General features: G+C 49.7%; 1 protein-coding gene across 7 annotated transcripts in view; it reads right to left on the bottom strand.

Annotated features, from left to right (window-relative positions):
• TNRC6C (trinucleotide repeat containing adaptor 6C) overlaps positions 1-16,363 on the bottom strand; it is a 213,534-nt gene that overhangs the window by 99,576 nt on the left and 97,595 nt on the right. The window contains exon 1 of one of the 7 annotated variants that reach the window (XM_069872856.1): positions 497-1,816. The exons of the other annotated variants lie outside the window; for them this stretch is intronic. The gene's annotated coding sequence lies outside the window, so the exon portion shown is untranslated. Of the gene's footprint in view, positions 1-496; positions 1,817-16,363 lie in introns of those variants that run through there. 7 annotated transcript variants of the gene reach the window in all.

The following is a 16,363-nucleotide window of genomic DNA, read 5'->3' on the forward strand; positions in this document are numbered from 1 at the left end:
AGGACAAAGCTGAAGGAGCAGTGCTCCTGACCATACCCATCCTACTCCTTTTTCCAGACTCAGGATCATTCCCAACACGCTCCGCAATAATTTTAACACGTGCGAGTTATAAAGCAACTACAGAGAGCCCTGTCTGCACCAGAAAAGGGTTTAATGTCCAACTAAGGTGCAAACCACACTCGCAAATGGCACTTCTGCTCGCTCGTTTGCGCACAGCGGCTGAGCTGGGAAAAAAAAAATACACAGCAACAGACCGAATTAATTCTACCACTATAAAATATGTCCTCGAGTTGTTCAAAGAGAAAAAAAAAAAAGGCAACTGACAAAAATAAATGGATTTTGAAATGTTTTGGGGCGTTACTTGGTTTGCTGACTAATAAGCAGTAAAAAAATCTGGTCTAGCCCTGTGAGAGGAGGAATGCAGTGGCTTAGCAGGTCTCTTCCACTGCTGACTTCTACCGTGCTCGGATTAAGAGAGGCTGTTACCCCTTCTTACCTTTTAGTCTTTTCTTTATGGGGCTCTTTGGCAGCTTTCGATTCAGTCTTGCTGTAAGGAAACAAGTGAGTATTTTGTCTATCGTGTTAGGGGTCTTTCTGACGTGCTCCTTTCTTATTTTAATGCTTTTCTTTTTCTTCTTTCTTTGTAAGTGTACCCGTAATTTCACGAATCTGAATACGAAAAAATCTCACACGGCGAAAAAAATTGAAGTTTTTTGTTGTCGTTTACCCCCCCTCCAAAAAAAAAAAAAACACAACCAAAAAGTCTGCCACACAGGAAAAGGAAAAAATCAACAGATCAACGGGAAAACGCTATCCAAGTAGAAAAGCAAAGAGCTTCAGTGTTATCCAGCCCAGAGAAGTGCAGCAAAGGCAGGTCCAATTCCAAAAGAAGCTTTTGATTTCCAGTGAAGCAAAACAGGAAAATAAAACACCAACAAAAAATAAAAAGAGAATAAAAACAAGACCAAGAAACCAAGACAAAATACACCTTGAAGTCCCCAGCTAGATTTTTGCACGAGCGTGTCTTAAATACAAGTTTGCTCTCAAGTGTTGCAGCAAAACCCACGCCAGCCAGGATTTGGAGTTGGTCGGGAGGAGTTGTGGCGGGTGTGTCCTGACGGGCTCTCAGTCCACGTGGAGGGACATCGGAGGAGGGGGTCGAAAGTGCAAATTAACAGAGAGAAAAATTAAAAGCGAGAAAAAACCGGGACCCAGGCGAGCAGTTTTGAAGAAGGATCCCCCTCCAAAAGCAAACAAACAAACAGAAAAACAGGAGGGCAGCCCAGAGCCGGGGCTTCACATGGAGGAGGAGGATGGAGAAGAGGAGGAGGACGAGGAGGGTCCCGGAGCGGGGGTCGCGGACCCACGGGGCGGCGATGCGGGTTGGAGGATCCAGCAGCCTCTCCCGCAGGAAGGAGCGAGCGCGGGGAGGGCCGAGGAGAAGGAGGATCCAGCCGAGTCCTTGAGGGAGGTGGGAACCCACCCCGTGCCCGCCTCGGGGGCAGCAGCCGGGGATCCCGCAGGCTCGGACCCCGGCGGGGGGTGGGGGGGGTGGGGAGGATGCGCGGAGCGGGGCTGCAGCAGCGCGGTCACAGCGTGGCGGCGGCCGCAGCCTCTCTCTCTCTGTCTGTCTCTCTCTCTCTGTCGGTGCGTCCCGCTCGCTGTCGCAGGCTCAGTGCTGACGGGCCGGTCCCCCGCTCCTCCCTGCCGCCTCCGCCGCCGCCGTGCTGGGGAGCAGAGCTGCTGCTGCCACCGCGGCCATTTTGTTGCTCACTGACAATCGCGGCGCGAGACCGCGGGGAGGCTCCGCCGCGCGCGCCCCCCCTCCCCGCGCTGACCTCAAACAGGAAGTCTGCCCCCCCCCCGCCTCCCTCCGCTCGGACACGTGACAGGGGAGCCCCCGCCGCATGCAAATGAGCGCGGCGGGCGCGGCCAATCGGAGGAGAGGACACGCCCCTTTCCCCGCCGCCAACCAACCAGAGCCCGCCCCCTCCCCCGAGCGCCCCGCCCCCGCCGCGGGGGGAGATGGGAAGGAGGGGGGTGGGGGCGCTTAGTGTGAACGGGGCTCGGCGGGCTGGGTGGATGCACGGGGGGTTCATCACCACCCCTCCCCCCCCCCCCCCCGTGCAAAAGGGGTTTGTGGGGCTCATCCCCAGCCCCCCCACCTGTGCAAAAGGGGATCTGGGTGCTCACACACCTGTGCAAAAGGGGGTTGGGGGCTCACACACCTGTGCGAAAGGGGGTTGGGGGCTCACATATACTTGTGCAAATGGGAGTTGAGGGGCTCACACGCACACCTGTGCAAAAGAGGGTCGGGGAGGGGGCTCACACACACCTGTGCAAAAGGGGGTCTGGGGGCTCACACACACCTGTGCAAAAGGGGGTCTGGGGGCTCACACACACCTGTGCAAAAGAGGGTTGAGGGGCTCACACACACACCTGTCCAAAAAGGGTGGAGGGCTCGCACCCCTGTGCAAAAGGAGGCTGGGGGGTGCTCATGCACACCCCTGTGCAAAAGGAGGTCAGGGTGCTCACACCTGTGCAAAAGGAGACTGGGGGCTCTCACACACCTGTGCAAAAGAGGGTTGGGGGGCTCACACACACACACCTGTGCAAAAGGGAGTCGGGGTGCTCACACGCAGCCCGTGCAGCGGGGTCAGTGCATTCACAAATGGGTGTCTGTGCGTTCACACGTACCCCGTGCAAAAGGGAGTCGGGGTGCTCACACGCAGCCTGTGTAAACGGGGTTGGTATATTCACACCCCGTTGTGCAAATGGGTATCAGTGTGTTCACACACATACATTGTGCAAACGGGTGCTGGTGCATTCGCCCTCTCCCTTGCATTCAAGCACTACGCTACAAAACCTCAGCGGGCTGGGGGGCTGCGCCATGGAGGGGGGCCCGGGACAGCAAGAAGAGGCCGTCGGGGGGGGAGTGTGGCTATGAAACAGGGTGCTGTTGCAGCCTGAGATGCCCATGGCCTCACCTTTCCCTTCTGGCTTTATTTGCACCCCAGCCCATACGGTGACACGCCGTGCACAGCTGCGTGTCTCCCCAAGCAGATACACCCCTATGGACACATGCCCGCACGTACACACACCGCGTCCTGGGCTGCATCCAAAACAGCGTGGCCAGCAGGGTGAGGGAGGGGATTCTGCCCCTCTACTCTGCTCTTGTGAGACCTCATCTGGAGTTTTGTGTCCAATTCTGGAATCTTCAACACAAGAAGGATATGGAACTGTTGGAACGGGTCCAGAGGAGGCCGCAAAGATTGTCGGAGGGCTGGAGCACCTCCCATATGAGGACGGGATGAGAGTTGGGGTTGCTCAGCCTGGAGAAGAGAAGGCTCTGAGGAGACCTTAGAGTAGCTTCCAGCACCTGAAGGGGCTACAGGAAAGCTGGGGAGGGACTTTTTACAAGGGCATGAATTGACAGGACAAGGAAGAATGGCTTTAAATTGGAGGGGGCAAGATTTAGACTAGGTAATAGGAAGAAGTTCTTCACAATGAGGATGGTGAGACACTGGCCCAGGTTGCCCAGAGAAGCTGTGGCTGCCCCATCCCTGGAGATGTTCAAGGCCGGGTTGGATGGGGCTTGGAGCCCCTGATCCAGTGGGAGGTGTCCCTGCCCATGGCAGGGGTGGAACTGGATGGACTTTGAGGTCAAACCATTCCATGATTCTGTGATGTGCCCATACACGTGAGCCAGACTGTACCCCTCGATCCATGGCCAGCCCCCTTCTCCACATCACCCAGCCTGGGCCTGGCACCAGGTCGTGTTGTTTTATGCCCTTGGAGGGGATGGCTCTCCCTGCCAAGGTGCCTACAAAATTAATTGCAGTGTTCTGGATGAACTTGTGCCTCACCAAGCCAGAGGAGCCGATAGGAAGTGTGTCCCTGGGAGAGAGAAGATGGACACCCACCATTCCAGAGGGGCAGGTTTGTCTCCCACAATAACCACATCAACTGCCTGCAGGTTTGGGGAGAAAGATTCTATTCTCAAAATACCAAAGGGAAGAGTGGAATGCAAAATTAGTCATTTTTAATAGAACTTGTTGTGTCAGCAGACCCTCTCCAGTTCTCTCTCCTCTCCTGCTCCCTCTCCCCCTTCTGCAGTGAACATTTTGGGAACCGTAAGGGAATCTAAAGGCCGAATCTTTATTTGAGCAGGCCATTCCACTTAAATATTAATTGAATGTGGGTTACAGGGCACTTACTGCTGCAAGCGGGATGACACACAGCAGGAGGTGGGGAGAACAAGCCAAGTACAGTCCCAATATGATTTCTACTTGGATGCCCTGCCAGCTCCAGCGCCTGGGCGAGCAGCAGCAGAAGCCCAGAGTCCCTTGACCACTGGAGGGAGCCCATATTGTGCCAGAATGCAACAGAAATACTACGGGGAAGGCAAAAAATAATAAAATATAAAATATCAGATCATTACAGTCAGAACAAAGTGTCTTCTCCAGGTCAGACCATGCTCTGTATATATGCATAATGTTATAAAAATCAGATTTAAATGTCCCATTGTACTTCATCGGCACAAAGAAAGGAAGAAATTATTAAGAACAAGGATTTATTTTCTCCCCGCGTTCTGAATGTCAGTTTGGCACCTTTCCCCAGGAATGAATTCATACACCATGGTGGTGGCAGACCTGGACTAGAGGGAAAATGCCCTTGTGCTCCTTGGCTTGTGCGATCCCAAAAGAAGCACCAGAGCCGCTGCAGGAGCAGTCAGCGCAGATCCCTGCTTGTTCTTCTCAAATGTAGGTCAGCACCTATAGACTCCTTCCCACAAAGACCGCCCCAAAGCAGCGGGAGGTTGCCACACTGCTTCTTTCAAAAGAGATTTTGCTCTTTCTCATAAGCCAACAACCCCAAATAAGCCGTGCCCTTTTCACCTGTGTGTGGGACAAGCATCCTCATACTCATAATGTACCTACAGGACGCTGTAGGTGGACCAAGAACTGTGCTTGGCAATCATGCAGAGGGATGCTCCTGGTCGAACGTGGCCTTAAATTATGTGTTGGGAATGTGAAAATATTTGTAATTCAGAACACACCTATAACACACAAATATTTCCAAGAATGGCTGGCTCTGCAGAGTGATGCCTGGCTGCTGGAGACCCTGAAATGTCAAAATGGAATAAAACTGAAGGTGATTTGTGTACTAATATGTTTTCTTGGCCCTGGCAAAATTACCGTAAAAAGCATGATGTAACCTCTCTGCAGAGACACAGAGAGCCTGTTGTGTTTGATACCCATGCTCTAAAATACTATCTGTAATGGGTAAAATGCATTCTAGTAAATCATTCCTTTCTTACCTGAGCTGCTTTACCAATAAATTCAATGAAAATGTTATTTTTTGTCCCCTGCTTTGGTCTCCCTCCAGGGTTTTGCTCTCCCCACTCCCTTGGCTGTGCTCGCTGGGAGCTCGCAGAGATCCTGGGTGCATTTGCACCCCAGTGCCACGGGCTGAAGCTTTGCAGCAGCTGGTGACTACTGGCACCACATACAGCACATCTGTCCCCTAGCAACCCCCTTGCCCTGGGCTGCCACCACCGCAGGACCCTGGCAGGGCACAAGCTGCTCCTGCATCTTTGTTTTCCAGAGCCACTCCAGCATGGGAGCCGTTGCTTCGGGCATCTGCTGCTGCCTTTGAACTCTCTCCTTCCCCCCAGCGCTCAGGTAGTCTTTTTTTTTGTCACACATGAGTAAGAACAGATGTGATCTGGTGTGAAGGGAAGGAAAAGGGACATACGATGCCAGTGGTTCATTGCTTGCAGAGGAGGAGGAATTCCTGTGCTTGAACTGCTGCCTTGTAAACCTCAAATTTCTCAGTACTTCTTTGTCTCGGGGAAAGGGCTGTGACCAAAATGTTCACAGCAGGGCTGGACACGCTGAATGGATGGATGCGAGTGTGAGGAACCATGCAGGTACAGTATAGCATTATCTTCACTGACAGCAACAAAGCTAAGCTAAGCAGAGATCTTCATGCAAAGTACTCCTCCACTGTAGGCTTTATGCCTCTTGCTTATTTTTATATGATCAAACCAAGTACAAAAGTGGGTCAAAATAGTCACCAAGTGCTTCTTACCAGACAGTAATGAGCACATGCAAAATTAATCTCAAAGCCTGACAACCAGCACTAGCCATAGTTTAATGACAAATGCAACCTCATTCCTTAAGAGGACTCTAGTCTCTAGTGATGAACAAGAATTTCTAGAGCTCAACGAAGTTGCAGCTACACGTCAAAAGCCCTCTTATGTCTGAGCTGATGGTCAGAGGCAGGATTTTATACATGGCTGTACTGGGAGGGCAGGATCCACAACATAATAGGCTCTTCCCCATGTTTCTGAGGGGGTTATGGATGTGCAAGATACTTGCACGGAGTCCATTTCTCTGAAGGATGCAAACACATCCCCCGACCATCTTACCAACAAACTGCAGCTTTAGGGCAAATGCTTAAACAAACTTAGAGGGCAAAAAGTGTAACTGTTCTTTGCCCAATTGATGGGACCAATATGAGACAACCAGCACTGGCCCAGAAGCAGGAAGGACACCTGAAAACACGGTACCACGGGTACCTCCCACTCTCTAGCACGGATGTGTAACATCAGCAAACCCACTGCAGTGAGCATCATCAGAGGAGTCTGAAATTCCAGCTATTACCCCTAGGTTGGCTAAGTTTGGTTCCCCTTTTTTGTATAGTAACTTCAAACACTTGCCCAGAAAACACAACATCTGGATTCAATTCCCTCCCCAACCTGAGTCTCTAACCTGTATTTCCCATGAGAGCGATGTAGCACAATGCTAAACAGCAATCCGGTAAGGGGAAAAACAAGGTACTTTTTATTCTTGCTCTCCAAGCAGAGCTATTGTATAAACAAGAACACAAGTGTCCTGAGGCCAAAAAGCAAGCAAGAAGCGCATGACTCTCTACCCTTCTTGCCACAGCACACAGCAGCTGTGATACTGTGATAACACGTTCTACTTATTATCAATAGCTGTTTAACATTAAACACACAGTTCGCACTGAACAGTGGGGCAGAGCCCAGGTCTTGATCCTATATCTTTCCCTATAGCTTACTTTGGGGGAGAGGGAGCAACGTTTTAGAGGTTGTAATGTGTGAACACGACACCCCCCAGGTAAGTCTAAAGGCTGAAGAAATGTGCAGAGGTGCAAGTTTTCTGTTGCGCTTCTAAGAATAAAAGTATTTCCAGTAATAGGTTTCCCTTGCTTGTTTTTTTTACCTTCATGGTCATCATTTTTTTGGTATAAGGGGGTTGGAACAAGCAGAGGGAAGATACAAGCTAGTGTCTCAGGGAGCGCTCATCATCCAGGCGTGGCTGCAGATGTGACAGAAAACCCACCACTGAGTGTGTAAAACCCCAGTGAGATACTGAAGTTGTTACATCTGGCACAAGCAGGCTGACGGGAGGGACGCCAAGCCAAGTGTCTGTAATAAAAATCCTGCAGTAAAAAGGAAAAAAACCCGATTACCCAACCTTTCAGTGAACTGGGAGGAAGGTGCCAGTGCTCCTTCACTGAAAAGGCTTTTCAGAAAGAGGGTTTTCAGAGTCTACTTCAGATTGTTGATTTTTATCTTCACCCCACACAGACTCTCATACATGGATGGAAAGCACTGGAGCCGTTTCCCTCATATGCTTAAAACTCAATGTGCTTTTGGTTTTCCTACTATTTGCAAGTCTCATATCCTGATGGAAATAAAGCAGAGTTGGAGGCAGTCCACAAAAATGTTAATTTGCTGTACATACCAGTCTGACCCCCCTTTTTTTTGGACATGGATAGCTCAAACAGCTGCACCAGAACGAAAAGCCCAAGGGACAAAAATCCTTCCAAAACAAGTGGCAGGGAGGAGAGTATCTTCCAGCACCCCACCAGCTATGAAAACAGAGGTTAAAGGACTTGGAAATGCTTAAGAAAAAAAAGAAACCTCAGGCCAGGCACTGTCCCCTTACTACCTCTGCAACGCCAGTGGCAGCTGAACGCTGTCTCCTTGGCACAAACAGCAGCCTTTGGTGGGGTTTTGCAGCTGGACACTATAAATGGCACATCTGACCTCAAATGCTCACCATGAAACAAGGCAATGCATCTGACCTGGATCTCCCACCCTTCTGGTAGAGGACTCCTTTACACTGTGCACACGCAAGGCAGGGCAAGCACCACCCTCACTCCAACACCTCCTCTTCCAGGGGGTTCTTCAGAGAGCTGATGAGAATAGCAAAATGGCAAATGCTTGTGACTGCGGCTCGTTTCTAAGCAATTGCTGGGCCCTCTACTTCAATGCCTGAGGTAAAAATGAGTTATGATTGCCCAGAGAAGTGGTGGCTGCCCCATCCCTGGAGTTGTTCAAGGCCAGGTTGGATGGGGCTTTGAGCAATCTGAACCAGTGGGAGGTGTCCCTGCCCATGGCACAGGGGTGGAACTGGATGGGCTTTGAGGTCCCTTCCAACTCAAATCATTCTATGATTCTATGAAGAACTTGGATGAGACAAAAATAAGATTCTTGAGCAGTTTTGATGAGACCAAGTGATGAATCCTATGGTAAGAGTTTTTCCTTATGTCCTCACTAGTCATCATAGGAATAACTTGACCTCTCTAAAATCTCCCCATATTTTCAGAAGGCTGTAACATCGTCTCCTATCTTTCTTTGATTAAGCATGGGATAGTGGCTGCTGCCTTCCATCCCATTTGGTGGCAGAGAACATTTTAAAGGGGGTTGATGCCAATGTAATGTACATTTATTGCCTGTCTTAGGATCTTTCTTTGGGTGAAAATGCTCTGATGTGATGACTGTTATTCTGTATAGGCTTAGCAGGTATCAGCACTTCAGGCTGGATTTTACCTAGGGCAGCTTCTGTATTCCTGACAGAGCTGATATGATTTATCCCTGGGGTGAGGAGGTGGGAGAGAAAGAATTGCTTGTGACAGATACTAGTCATGTTGCTTAATGAAGTTTTGCAAGGTGTTCAGAGACAGCGGGATGGGGTCAAATCAGGGAAGGTCACACTGCTGGAAGCTACAGTCCTGAGTCAAGACCTGGCTTCTCCTCAGAACCTGTCACTTTGCTCCCTACCTGGCTGGCAGTCGTTCCGATTGCAAAGAATTTATTGACACCCACCCACCATCCCTAAAGTTTTATGGCAATATAGATCCATTAGAAATCCATTTTACAGAGGTATTAAAATAATGAAGGTGAGAATTAAGAGCATAGCATGCTCCTTGGAAAACCCACTGATCATAATATACTGCTTTAAAGAAAGTTATCATGCAGTCCTCTTAAAGAAAGTTATCAATTAGTCACTGTATCAGACATAGGAGAATTGTTCCCTGAAGAGGATTTTAGGAGGAAAGCCATTGACTAAGTGATGAATTTATCACTTGGGGCTGCATGGCTCCAAGGATTAAGATGACATGGCACAGAGGGCTCGGAAAGCAGACAGAGAGCCTGGTGACTTCTGAGAGCTTCGGGAAAGCTCTTTGCACAGGCCTTAGTGTGGGGCGAGATGCCCATGCTGCTCCCAGGCAGGGTGACAACATGATCAGGGAGAAGATGTGACACCAATGGGGCTGTCCAGGTGATGGATGAGAGTTCCCACATGTCCACCGAACTTGGGGTGCTGGGTAGACAGGGTCACAGCTCCTATACCTGCCCACAAAGAGCCGACGTGTGGTCTTGGGAATGCTACCTCTTGCTTTCCTTCCCCCACGTCTTTCCAGACCACCATAACACTCTGTGTAAGAAGAAAGCACTACAGCTTTTCTTATACAGATACCCCACTGAAACCAGGGGACATCAGAGCTGATGTCAAACATGTGTCGGCCAGCATGTACGTCAGGGAGATTTGTCCACCCCTGCTGCCGAGCTGTGAAATGCCCTGGGGTGAAACAGCAGACAAAAAAAGCTGAAGTCAAAATATGAGAATCTGGCACCCAGTGATGCCAGTGGGAAGACTTTAAAGCTATATTTTTATACCCTGCAACTGCTCTTGCTTTCTGCTCTGTTCAGCACTCCCTTGGCTCTGCAGCACACGTGGTGCATGGATCAACGTGCCAATAGACTCCCTCTATCCCAGCTAAAATCTTTATTCCAAATTGGCTACAAGGATGAATTTTTTTCCATGTGTTTTTTCATCGTTTGTTCTGCAGGCACTGAGAAAATACAGTATTTCCCTACGGGAACATGCTGTGTCCCTGCTGGCCCTCTCATGGTGAAGGGACCACCAGAAGGATGTCCCTTTCCTCTACAGAAAACCCTTATACAACACGTTGGAGGATGCTGCATTCTTGAGGATGCCTGTGCTACTTGCCTTCTGCTGCTCAGCCATGCAGTTCAGATAACTGAACTTGGGCCGAGGAAGGAGCTGGGGGGAGATGGCTTCTCCTGGTGGACAAACATCACCTGGGTAACATCACATCTGGACACGATAAGTCCACGAGAGCCTGTTGCGATATGACAGTCTGGGGCAGGGTTTTGAAAAGAAAAGAGGGTTTTGGTATGAAAAGGCGGAGAATGTTTTCTAAACTTGGGAGAAACCACGGTATTTCTATGAAATTGGCATACACTAGCAAAATACTTTGTTTTGGCCCAAATCTACATTTCCCAATGCAAAAGCAGTTTGTGAGCAAAAGGCTGCCCTTCTTTAGTGCTGCTTGGGTAAAAGGGCTCCTGGGGTGACCCTGGGCAGTCACCCACTGCTCAAACCTTGCTTGGCTCAGCTGAGAAGCTCAGCAAACCCTGACAAATTGCTAAGCTCTCCTGAGATAAATAATCACAAACAAAAATATTTGTGTTTACTGTAGGGATTTGACTCTGCATAATTATGCATTAGTCATTAGGAGGACTACAGGAGAGTTTTACACATGTAAATATGTTCAGTTAATTAGACAGGACTGCTTTTGGTTTGTTTCTTCTCTGCAGTGTGATCCTGAAGTCATCAAACACTCCTGGATCATGAGTCGAGTTGAATGAGACACTCAAGGAAAACAGTTCTTTCCTTTGCTGTAATGCAGCTCTGGTTACCAATATGTGTTCCTTTAAAATACGTCTTGTAGCTTTTCTGTTAAAGCCTCAAGGTGCTTCATGCACGATGCAATGCAACGCAACCTTCACACTGTTCTCTCGTATATGTGCTTCAAGGGGAGAGTCAGATGCATTTCTCAGGAAACAGAATATAACACATTATTTTCTCCTGAAACGTTTTTAAGTGCAGCAGCTTTTAGCAATCTTCTAGCATCTTCTCCTATGTATGACAGAGTCTATTAATGTCATTTGCATGAGAAGTACACAATAAATCATTCATGCACAGTTTAGTACAGGTTAAGTGTAACAGCCTAACAGTGATTTTCTGTAAGGAAATCAGAGCAGCTCATCAGCTGGTGTAAATCAGCATTGCTCCATCAATGCTACTGAGTCACACAAACTAATCACTTGGCCCAGGGGAAAGCTTTAGGTAAAAAAGCAGCAAAGGCAGAGCACAATTTGTGCCACACTTGAAGGACTTTTTAGAAGAGCTTCTCTCCTAAAAACCTCTCCAGAAAAAAAAAGATTCCTAAGCTGTGGGGCCGTCACAGCCTGGCTGCTCCAAGAAGCCCCTTGGCTTTGCTGTCGGCAGGCTCTCAGGAAGAAAGAGTGGTTTTGGGGTGCCAGCCCAGAGCCAGGGGCCAGGGAGCTCTGCAGGGAACCATTGGCTTTCCCTGGATATGAGGGAGGGAGAAAAATCAAATTCCCAGTGATCCTGCAGCTGTCATTTAGGCAAAAGCCTTAAACAACAGCAAAAGAGGATTTTAAGAGAGTCTGGTGTTCAGTCGCTCATTGATCTCTGTTTCCCAGTTAGTTATCATAGAATCATAGAATCACCAGGTTGGAAAAGACCCATCGGATCATTGAGTCCTATCAAATATTAAACCATTGTCATCCACATGTGGACCACTGACCTCATTTGCTACTGGGAGAAGGCTGTTACCTGCCCTGGGCAGCTTGGCAAATCCCTCTGGCAGGACGGAGGAGCCGAGGGCACAGGGCTGTGGGATGCAGGATGGCCGGAGATGCCAGCTGGATCCCAAGGAGACCGCCCTGCTGAGCCCAGCCTGGTCCCTTATCTCTGGAAGGGAAAGGAAATTCCTTTGCGGTGATGTGGAATGTGTCACCAGCTCTGGAACCGGGCCATGCGGGCATGAGATGTGGCCAAGTGGTCTCTGCAGTGGGGTTGTGAAGGCTTTGCGCTGGAAGAAAAACACATTGTCCTTCACCAGCACCGATAACTTATTGTCTGTCTGCAGGCGTAGGCACTGAGCGTTTCAGCTTTGCTAATGCAGGAGTGCAGCTTTGCTGAAAGATGAAGATCTTTCTCCTCCTCCCCCCTCTCTCTTTTCTTTCGGTCTGGTTCTTGTTCTTGCTGCGGCAGCATGTGGGACAGAGGCTCATTGTTCCCGTGGCTCAGGAAACGCGCTGCAGGACTGATCTTATTAGAGCTCGGGCTGTGCAGGGCGAGCCCGTGAGGGGCCACCCTGCACATCCTCCAGGGCTCGGCACGGGGTGCAGAGGGAGAGGCAGCCCCTATTCCCGACCACCTTGGGTCGTTTTGGACACTTGGCATCACTCACTCAGGCCTGATTTTTGGCTTCAGTTTCAGGGCTTTGCTTGTGCTCGGTGCCTTCCAATTGAGTGCCGGGTAGTTCAAGCCGAACAGTAAAAATCATCATGAAAATATAGAGCCCTGCATGCAGGATCTCTGCTGTAGGAGCAGGGAGGTGCCCTAGCAGGAGTGGCAATGCTGTGATGGCAAGATAAACAACTCAGCTGGTTTTAACCTGATTTGCCAAAGAAATCGAGCTCAGGCAGTCATGCTGCTGGTTTCTTCCTACAATTCCCTGCTCATGTTGGAAACCAACATTTACCATGCTTGACAGAGAAGTCAAGATGTTAAGATCCTACAAATTTTTCATGTAGGGGGGGAAAAAGATTAGAGGAGGGTCTGCACTGAGTTGTTGGCTGTGCCCCAGGTTTGACTGACTAACAGCTGGCCCCAGACTGCTCTGCATGGCCCGGTTTTGGCCATGCCACCACTGCCCAGATGAATGCAGAGGAGATGCAGGTGCTGGAGCTCTTCCAGCAGGAAAGAGACAGGGGCTTGTCTCAGATTTGGAGGACAGATGTAATATATCCCACCTGGTTCTAGAACAACTTACTCAGACGTTAACTTGAAAGCTCAGAAATATCAGGTTGATGTCACCCATGTGGATGATGTCCTCCCATTTTCCAATAAAGAGCTGGCACGAGCAGCATCACCCACAAGTCTGCCCCATCCATCCCACCTGTGGGTCTCAGCCCCAAGCTGGAAGAACGCTTCTTCGAGGGTATCTTGGTGCTCCTGCTCCCTGCTTCACAGCTTTGCTGCCTTTGAGCACTGAGTCCTGGAAGGCAGAAAGGAGCACTGTCTGGTGCTTTGCCTTTCAGTTCAGGACACGATCACAATCAGGAATACCTCAGTCAATGTGATTTTGCTATTAAATGATTTCCATCAGGCGGTAATGGCCTGCAACGCAGCGTACTGATTCTTGGGTGTATGTGCTCTTTGTGGATGCTGCGTCTCCTTTTCCTCCAAAAGATCCAGCTCACCCATGGGCTGCAAGGAAGCACTGCCTCTTGTAGACTCATTTTTGATGCAACAGCAGAAATCTGTTCGAGTTGCTCCTCTCTGCCTGATCTCAGCAGAGATTAATCTACATGGTCAGGTACCAGAAGCAAGTTGCCCATTCCCAAGCTATTTATTTTCTACTTATAAAGAACAACATCTTGCATGCACTGGCTAAATAAAAATAATTGCGTTAAAAATTCAGGTTAACAAATGCTGTAAGAAGTTGTCATAAAGGAAATAACAGGGAAAAAAAATCCCAGGCACTGATGATTAGAGCAAAACCCTGATATTAGGAGGACTTCGTCTCAGAGGAAGCAGGTTACTCATTTTTTCCAGAAGATACATGCATGCATTGCAAAATGTTTATTTTGTACTCTCTGAAGTGGTTAATCTACATGCGGAGCAATGAAAAGGTGGCTTATTAGGCTAATTGCTAATAAAAAAAAAAAAAAGAAAAAAACCCAGAACTACCGTGAGCAAATATTTAAAAACAGATGCAGAAGGCTGTGAAAACAAACACAATCTCGTTTTTCCATGAAGTTTTCCCACCAGAAATCATGCAGTTCAAAGAGACGTCCGGTTAATACAGTACCTCCAGGCTCCCGGCGCTGGAGCTGTTCATTAGCTGCTTCGTAATTCTGTGATGCAGAACTGGATTAATGGAAAGGTGACTAGGAAGCCACCGAGGGACCTGCTAATGATACTGCTTCGTCCTTAGAGAAGTCCTCTCTAGCCTTGCCCACGTGCGGCAAAACACACACCATCAGGATACAATGCCACATTATCACAAGAAAACACTTTTGAGAGGGGAAGAAGATGTCATTGCAGAGTGGTGGCTGGGAACTGGCGAAACCCAAGATGGAAAAATAATTGCATGCATGTTTTTTAATACAACAGGATTCCCCCAAGCTCATTAAAGCAGATGGAAGTTTTAAAACCTGTATTACTTTAAAAATTAATTTACAGCTGTGGGGCTTGGTGGCCCAGAGAACATTAAAATGATAAATCCGGAAAGGTGATGTGAGCAGAGAGGAGGGTTGCTTTGGTCACAACATGGCCTCTCGAAGCTAGGAAGGGGAGATGTTGCTGTTTTGCTCGTTACCTCTGCTCCGCCGGGTCTGGGCCTAACCCAGATTTTAATATATTGTCAGAAATTATGAAAATTTCCTCCCAAGCGGCGTTTGATCCAGAAATGATCTTGATGTCTCTCTGCTTCATTAGATACCGACGTATGTTGGACTCGATGATCCAAGAGGTCTTTTCCAACCTGGTGATTCTATGATTCTGTGATTCTATGCGGCAAGAAGGGTGATGTGAGCAAACACCTACTTGCTGGACCACAGGAAAGCACCTGCAGAAGCTGGACCTCTGCAAAGATTGTGGAGCTGGCTCAGCTCCACCTTCAAGGGGCTGAGCGGCTCCGCTGCCGCGCTCCCCCACCGCACCACCCTGCAGCGAGCCAGATAGACTCCGAAATGCCCTAATTTCCCCTGCTCAGTCTCCGAAGACAAGCCATGCCTGTCTGAAACCATGGCAGCGTGGCCGCGTGCCCGGGAGCCGGGGAACGGGGAGCAGGCGCTCGCACGGCTCCTGGTGTGCTGGGTCAGTGCCAGGCAGGGAATCCTTCACCCTGCACAACCATCAGCCTCAGCCGGGGCATCCCCCAGCGTGGGAAGGGCCAGGGATGGTGGGACAGAGCAAGGCAGACCCACCGAGCCCTGCGGGGAGACAGAGCATTGTTTTCTGTTGTATATTTGTGAGATGCCAAGCACCGAGTAACGGGGTGTGTTAGGTACTGCAGAACAAAGGCTGGAAGCAGGTTGTATTCAGCTCACACCAGCTACCTCTGTTTGCTGGGAAGAAAGGAACCCTTTGTTTGGAAACAGCAGCGACTCCCACAAACCCCCACACAGGGTGTCTGCCTGCGCAAAGCCCAGGTTACACACAAAAGCAACGTGGCACAAAACGGTACCTGTTCCCCTGCACCAACCTCGCAGGTGTGTGCAGTGTGAGGATGCAGGGAGCGCTCCCCAGTTCTCCACAGGTTTGGTTGTGTGATTTCAGAGATGAAATTGCAGCCCGGGAACACGGTCCCCATAGAGCCCATGGTCCCCATAGAGCCCACCACCAGCTGGTGCAAAACCTCCCCATTCCGACTGGAGGTGGGCTACCTGCCTGCACCTCAGCTACCAAAACACGAGCCAGGCTGCAGGGCCAGCTCTTGCCGACACATGCTGATAACTCCAATACCCAGTTTGGTGCTGGCACCAAGAAGATGCAGGCATGGATGCAGCTGGGCTCACACGCATTCCTGCATCCCCAGAGCTGGCACCACACTGCTGCTGTACCAGGAATTTCCTGTGTAAAGGCGATTTCTCCCTGCAGAGAGTATTATAGAGGTCCCTGGGCTGGTCCTGTGCTGTGAGGTAGGTATAACGCACCCCGTTATCAGTGGGACGAGGGACAGCCCCTCGCCTCAGACACCCCTTCCCGCCGCCCAGCCTCTCTGCTGCTCCATTTATTATAATACGCTTCTCGTTTCCTTCTCTTACCCAACAAATTAACTTTAACAGTAAATTAACTTTATTCTTTTGCTGGTTAGCCTGTCAGAGGAGAGCAAGGCAGATTTTTCCACTGGCCCATTAGGGAGGCCCCGCGCCTGGCCAGCAGCGCGGTGACTCACGGGGCTTCAGGCTGCCTAT

This window comes from Phaenicophaeus curvirostris, chromosome 19 (assembly GCF_032191515.1).
Source record: "Phaenicophaeus curvirostris isolate KB17595 chromosome 19, BPBGC_Pcur_1.0, whole genome shotgun sequence".
NCBI lineage: Eukaryota > Metazoa > Chordata > Aves > Cuculiformes > Cuculidae > Phaenicophaeus > Phaenicophaeus curvirostris.